Source organism: Mastomys coucha, unplaced genomic scaffold (genome assembly GCF_008632895.1).
Source record: "Mastomys coucha isolate ucsf_1 unplaced genomic scaffold, UCSF_Mcou_1 pScaffold7, whole genome shotgun sequence".
In the NCBI taxonomy this organism is placed as follows: Eukaryota; Metazoa; Chordata; class Mammalia; order Rodentia; family Muridae; genus Mastomys; species Mastomys coucha.
Genome location: NW_022196913.1, coordinates 73,091,394 through 73,099,078, shown reverse-complemented (window position 1 = coordinate 73,099,078; position 7,685 = coordinate 73,091,394). Strand labels below are relative to the sequence as shown.

Below are 7,685 nucleotides of genomic sequence, written 5' to 3'. Positions count from 1 at the left end.
GAGCCAAAATAAATCCCTTCTTCCTTAAGATGTTTCTATCATCTCTCTGCTATGATATTGTCATAGGGACAAAGAAAGTAGCAATGCAGACCTCTAAATTTTCTCTGATAAATTACTGGAATCCTAAAGAGCGTCTTTTAAAGTGAGTCATCTATTTTGCTTGTTGTATTGTAAATAAAAGCAAAACTTTAAGAATTTTTGAATTCATTTAAAAATAACAAACTAGTATTTTGTCAACAAAGTAATATTTAAAAATGAAAGACAGTTTTATTTTCTGAAGCAAAACGTATTTTTAGAAGTAGCATTGCTTTGTGGTCCCCCGCAGATTTTTGATGAGAGCCAGTGTCATAGAAGATGGCTCCTATTTAGGTGCATGTATCCAGCAGGAGAAGCTATGTCCTTCTGCATTCAAACTTTCTTGAGATCTTGGGCATTAGGATACTCTAGTGTACTTTCGTGAGTGAACATGGGTAAGGCATCCGAACCTTAGTAGGGTCATGAAAGTAGCGTTGACTTACAGATTCCTTAAATGATTACTAGGACAGAAGCAGAACAGTTCCTTTTAAACTTTCTCCCTGCCCAGCTAGAGGGGTTTCCAAATATCTTTGCTATTAGATGCGATCTGCCTTGAATCATCCCCCATTCCTTCCCTGCTTGGATTTTCTCTTATCTTCCCGGGAGCAAGAATATAGCATCTGGGATGTGGGCAAAGAAATTCGAGACAAATACTAACTGAAGTGAGATGATAATTAAATGTTCTCATAGTAAGCAGTGAGTAGCTGGATGGTTGACATCACTTACCTGGTGGATGAAGTGTCTGAATACTCTGTCCAAAATTATATTCTTTCATCTCTATTTATCCCACACACATCTCTTAAATCATGAGAGCAGCTCAATTCTCTGGTGGTCAGTTCATTAATTTCTTTATCATCTTGCTTTGGGGCACATGGTTCCCCTTGCATATGATAATAGCTATTACATGCTGTTATTTTTTAATAACCAAAATCTATATACTGGGTCCAAAGTGATAAAGCCATATGAAATCTCTCCCTACTGACAGGCACACCAATCCTATCCCATAACATCAATCAAATTGTTCTTGGAGTTAGTCATGTTACCATAGCAATGCCTTCCTGCACAGTTAAAAATAAAGCTTATGTTCTCCTGCTGAAATTTGTGCAGAGAGCAAGAATCTAATTGCCTGGTGGAGTTCTCCATGGGAAAACTGATACCTTAGCAAAGGTGACCTAGCCACTTTGTACCAGAGAGCCAAGATTAAAGGCAGCTATAGAGATCCACTGCTGTTTCCCAAGACAGTGCAGTTCCCATGATAAGCAGAGCTGCCCTTTGCAGGATCCACTGGTGTTTTCATCATGAATCCACTGGAGACTTTTAAGGCTTTGGGCTCAGAGAAGATGTCTTGACAGACAGCTTGGCAAATCTGTAGGGAAGAAGAGGAAAAATCAGCACAGAGGGCTGGATGAGAGCTTTAACAGCTCTCTTGAACAAGCTAGATTGCTCCACGGGAAAAGGTTTCTGCAAATATCTGGGTCCTGTTAGTGACAGAGCCCGAGAAACAGATTTAAGACAGCTGGCTTATTGGAGAGTCCTTGGGAATATAGGGGATGGGTAATACCGAGAAAACAAGGTAGCCGATAAAAGTATATTATTAAGTTAGTAATCATTAAGGGTGTGTCCACAGGAAAAATTGAGAAGATGGACAAAATACTTGTCTTAGAATAGTAGCTGGAGAGGGAGGGATCCACAGACTTCCAGTGTAACTGAAAGCTACTTCCAAGGCTATTTCCTCCTAGCAGTTCTGTTTTGTCACACAGAGTGGTCCAGCCTTTGGCTTCTGCAAAAGGCAGAGATGCAGATAGCTGTGGATGAGGACTAGATGGGATGCTGATATTCCACTACAGGTATTCATAATGAGAGTTTATTTTGGTAATTTAAAGAGACAATTTAGTCAAGCAACGGACACCGGCAGTATTAATATTGAGTGCCAACATAAAAACCAAAATTTAAAAATTGCTTTTTGTTATTTCACTTGGTCTGTTCTCTTCCTCCCTCCTGTCCCATCCCTCCCTTCTTTTGTTTGTCTCTCTCTGTTTTTCCCTCTCTTCCTCTCCTCCCTTCCATCCTTTTTCTTCCTTTACTTTCTTGCCTCCATCTTTTTATATTTTTTTCTCTCCATATTTCTTATTTTTTGAGCTGGTATCTCTTGTAATCTTCATGGCCTTGAACTTGCCATGTGTTCCAAGCTGCCCTTGAACTCCTGATTCTTCTGCTTCTACCATCTGAGTGCTGAGATTAGAGTACATTTGGCTATATTTTAAAAATAGGATTTAGAAGTACCTTCACTATGATAATATGGCTGTTTCATTCTTAGCCAAGCCCTTGGGATTTCAGTTCATTAGAGCCATAGGTTTAATCACAATATCCTCATGTCACAATGGCAGTATGGACTGTTTCTGTGAATATAGTTTGATTTTTGATTCTTTTCTTTTGAAACTTTCTCAGAGGACTCTAGGGCATGGTGTTGTCATATGGTGGCTGGAGTAATAGAGACAGGATTACTGGAAGGAGGGTTGCTAATAACTCCCATTCCCAGTGGGTCTATTCTATGCCAGGCACTGTGCTCAGTATCCTTCACAGATCATTTTGTTCAAAACTCAAGATGAGTCTGTAACAACCTCATGCTACAGATGAGGAAACAAAAGTACAGAAGCTTGCTCAGGGTTCTTCAGCTGGAAAATTGAAATCCAGTCTGTCTTTCCCCTGAAAACACATCTGTTAATTTTATCATCTCTTTGTTTTCCATTAATTCTACAAAATCAGCAACTAAGTGGTTTTGGTTTAGTTTCAGCATTCAGATGAACTATACTACAAAATGTCTTTGTTGGTTGAGGGCTGACCCATGGGCATCTTCTCATCTCCTGGTAGCTCTGTCCTGGAAGCACAAGGCTTGAATGTAGTTGTTCAAGAAGTGTGTAGTATTGTTTCCTATTTCTTTTTCCTACAGAGGCAATGACTGGCAATGCATTTCTGTCTTAACATTCCTCTCAGATCAGAAATACATTTCCATACTTCATGGCAAAAATAGGTAGAATTCAACTGATTTTAGTTTATCTAGTACCCTAAGAAGATGTGTTTTGGCTAAATTTATCCCTGAAACCAATTTATCTAGCAGATATAAAAAGCACTGTTCATGGATAAAGTCTCTCTCTCTCTCTCTCTCTCTCTCTCTCTCTCTCTCTCTCTCTCTCTCTCTCTCTCTCATACACACACTCACACACATCATCTATTACATTATACTGGCTGGTTTTGTGTGTCAACTTGACACAAGATGGAGTTATCACAGGGAAAGGAGCCTCCATTGAGAAAATGCCTCTATGAAATCCAGCTGGAAGGCATTTTCTCAAGGGTAATAGGATCCATTGCCATCCATGGGCAGGTAGTCCTGGGTTCTATTAGAAAATATGCTGAGCAAACCAGGGAAAGCAAGCCAGTAAGTAACATCCCTCCATGGCCTCTGCATCAGCTCCTGCTTCCTGACCTGCTTGAGTTCCAGTCCTGACTTCCTTTGGTGATGAACAGCAATGTGGAAGTGTAAGCTCAATAAACCCTTTCATCCCCATGATGTCTATGCAGAAATAGAACCCCTGACTAAGACATACATATAGTGTATGTGTGTCCATATGGGTGCACATGTATATGTGCCTATATACATGTGTACATATGCGTGGAAACCAAAGAGCAACCTTGGCTACTGTTCCTAAGGTGCTATCCATCTTCTCTGTTTTTTTTTTTTTGAGACGAAGTCTCTCATTGGTCTGAAACTTATGGAGTAGTCTAACTGAGATTGCCAGTGAGCCACAGGGATCTACCTGACTCTATTTCCCCATCACTGGGATTACATGTGCATGCCACTACTATGTTTTTTTTTTTTAAGTACAAGATTTATTTTATTTTATTTTATATTTGTGAATACTCTGCCTGCATGTTTATGTACCATGTGTGTGCCTGAATCTTCAGGACACTCTTAGATCTCCTGAAACCAGAGTTATAGATGACTATACTCCACCATGTGGGGCCTGAGGACTGAACCCAGGTTCTCTGCAGAAGCAACAAGTGATCTTAACCCCTGAACCATGAACACAGGTTCTAGGGATCAGACTCCATTTCTTATGCTTTCAAAGGCAAGCACTTCACTGACCAAGCTTTCTCCTTAGGGCTAAAATGACTTATGTCGAGTTTGTCAGAAAATGACTCAGAAAATGATCTTGGGCAATCTACCATTTGTTACGAGGTCTTGTGCTCTTGTAACACACAGGAAAAAAACAGGAAAGAGCATAAAATCAAACAGGAAAGAGTAGGACCCATAATGCAGAAGGTGGCAGAGGCTTTCAAAGCCTGGAAATTGACAGACTTGCCCCTCGCACCCCCCTCCCCTCCCGTAGGGTCCCAGACCTCAGCCTTGTCCCATTTCTCTCTGGGTAGTATGCCTCAGATGTGCTTCTCATAGCTTTCAGTCTATTCTGTTCTATACACAGAGCAGCATGAAACCTGGCTTCTATCTTCATGTGACCTTTCTATCACTTCAACAGTTGACTGAGCTAGCCTCAATGCTTCTTGGTTTTAATACGAGGCGAGAGAATTAGAATAGATAGGTTTATGTTTTCACATCAAGGTCTGTGGTGGGATTCAGGACACACCATCCCCAAATGTGGCAGTTTGACATTTAAGAATGGCAGAAGGTCCTGTCAGCACCTGTCTTCTCTGAAGAAGGTCATAAAATCTAGTGGACCTTCCCCAGAAACAGGTCATAAGATTTTCATCCCAGAGGTTGTCTCCTCCACTGCTGACTCCAAAAAGATATATCCTGATCTTCAAAGGTTCTGGGACACCAAGAGGACTGAACAGGCCTTCCTATGCACCACTACACCAGTCATTCTGTTAGATCATGATATACTTTTGTTCATCTGTCTTTGTTTTTTTAATGAAGTACTTAGCCATGAACCTTGAAACAGGGGAAGAAAAAAAAAGTACCGTTTTCCCCTCTCTAACTATATTTTCAGGTTTTAGTTGTGGTCAAGGTAATTGTCCCTAGTCCACTCGGCTTTGAGCAGTCAGTGTTGTGTAAGGTGAACAAATACCTTAGTGCACAGACAAGAGGCAAAAGAAGCAGTTCCACTCATGTCTAGCTTGGTGAAGCAATGAGTTCTTGGGTTACTTACAGGAGTGTGTGTGAGTCAAAAGTAGTCACATTACCAGGAGGCTCCTCCAGCATGTGCGACAAACCATGAGAGCTTGCAGGCAGCTTGGCTGGTTTTGGAGAATCTCATCTTGCCAGCAACTGGTACAGACTTGGGGAAGGGACTTGGGCATCTCCCAGCTTTGAGGTGTTCCCCGAGCTTTGTAAGTTTCCTTTACTTCCTAATTCTTGGAAACCTCCCTCTTCCCTCCAGCCAAGAATGTCTCAGGTATGAATAACTGGCTCCGTAACAGCGACAACCCTTTTAGCAAAGGCATTTGCTAGATGTGGGTCAGGCATGTACCAAGTCTGAACTCTATCTCCTCATAGGTTCCAGCCCCTAATACCCCACATATCTGGAGGGTATAATTCACATTCATAGAATTCATAGAATTATGGTAATATTATACCCTTGACATTTAATATGGAAATGTTTACACAAAGAACCTGTTTGTATCATTAGAAGTGTTTTGAACATTAATTATTATTATTTAATGTTCTTTATATCATGTTTTTTCTTTAAGATTTTTTTGAGCCAAAGAGGGAAAGAACTTTGTTTCTATTTTGATGAATGAGACTTATCAAATTTTCTATTTTCTCACTAGAATAAATTAAGGTGAAATCTAGAATTTAATTATAACTTTCTTCAGATTTTTTGGCATAAAATTTTTCAGTTACATACTTTTGAATTTTATTCTTATTTTAATGATTGAAAATTGTATGTGTCTGTTGTCTAAACAACTTCAATAATGTTTTGAAATAGCTATACGATAACTGCAAACGATAACTATGATTCAATACACACTACTAATACTGTTGCTGAGTAGGGAAAATGGTAATGATTTTAGGGAAATTCCAGTTCTTACAGGGATCCAAACTCATGACTGTCTACATTAAAATGTATGGTAAATGAGATATTAGCTACCACTGAGCTTCTGTCACTAAGAACACATCTTCAGAGACTGAAGCAATCTGATGATGTATTTATGTTGTAGATGGTTTGGATTTAAGAGAATCCAAAGATGTTTATTGAAAAGGGAGGAGAGGGGTGGGTAGCCACTGGTGAAGAATTACTCATTTCAATAAAGGAATCAAAGAAAACTTGGTAGCAGCTAATCTTTCATAATTGGTATTTTGGGATGCTAGAGGTTTCACTAATTATTTGTAAAGTCTTTCCTTGTGTCTCATTTTTTTGGTTTATGCTCTGCAGTTTTGTCCATTTTTTGTATCTCCTTTCATCTTTATGGATATATAATTGACAAATAAAAATTATATACATTTTAAGTTTGTGACTTGGTGCTTTGACATATGCACTGGGAAAGACTTGTCACTATCAAACTAATTAACATATAAATCACTTGTATTAAAATAAAGACTTTTGACAAATTAAATTTAGCAGAATTGAATTGAGCAGAGAAACGTTTGTGAACTGGACATCTCCCAGGACAAAAATGGAATGCCTGCCTGGACCATTGAAAGGCAGCTTTGAGGAAATGTGAGAAAGCCCAAGTGGGCTGTGGGGAAGGAGAGACTGGCTTGGGTTACTTGGTCTGATCTCTTAGCCATTCATAAAATTCAGTTCCTGACACAACCATACTCCTGACTTAAGCATCCAGATAGCTTACTTACTAAGTTAAATTACAAGTCATTATGGGTACAAGGACGGATCACCTTCAGGCCAAACTTAGTTTAATACCTCCCATGGCTGCAGTTTTCTTTTTTATTTACTTATGTATTTACTTTTTAGATTGTTTTGCAAAGAAATGAGTTTCACTGTGCTGTCTTCATGTGCATGTACTTGCTTTGTCCTCCTACCCATTGTCCTCCCCATGTGCCCCTCCCCCAGCTGGTTTCTCTTCTTCCTCAAGTTAATTCCCACTTCGTAGCCTTACTTGGGTCTGCATAAAATCCCATTGTGTAGATGCGCTGTTTTCTTTACTTACTCATCTGTTGATGGACTTGTTGGCTGGTTCCATGTCCTGGCTATTGTGAATACTGTAGCAGTATACATGGATGCATGAGTGTCTCTGTGGTGTGTAAATGAATCCTGCACATGTCCCCAGAAACAGTGTAGTTAGTTCCATTGGCAGAGGGTTTTTTGTTTGTTTGTTTGTGGTTTTGAGACAGGGTTTCTCTATGTAGCTCTGGCTGTACTGGAACTAGCTCTGTAGACCAGGCTGGCCTTAGGCTCAGAGATCAGCCTTTCTCTGCCTCCTGAGTACAGGGATTAAAGGTGTGCACCACTGTGCCTGACTACTACTTGCAGGTTTTTGAGGAATCTTTCTACTGATTTCCATAGCTTATTAAAAAATATCAACTCCTGTTTTCCTTCCTTCCTTCCTTCCTTCCTTCCTTCCTCCCTCCCTCTCTTCCTTCCTTCCTTCCTTCCTTCCTCCCTCCCTCTCTTCCTTCCTTCTTCCCTCTCTCC

The 7,685-nt window shown here is 40.0% G+C and overlaps 1 long non-coding RNA gene across 1 annotated transcript in view; it reads right to left on the bottom strand.

Moving 5' to 3' along the window:
* Positions 1-332: 332 nt before the first annotated feature.
* Positions 333-7,685, bottom strand: part of LOC116082412 — a 20,037-nt gene continuing 12,684 nt past the window's right edge. The window contains exons 2-3 of the long non-coding RNA XR_004115282.1: positions 1,233-1,441; positions 333-536 (exon numbers count right to left, since the gene is read on the bottom strand). This is a non-coding gene — a long non-coding RNA (uncharacterized LOC116082412). The remainder of the gene's footprint in view (positions 537-1,232; positions 1,442-7,685) is intronic.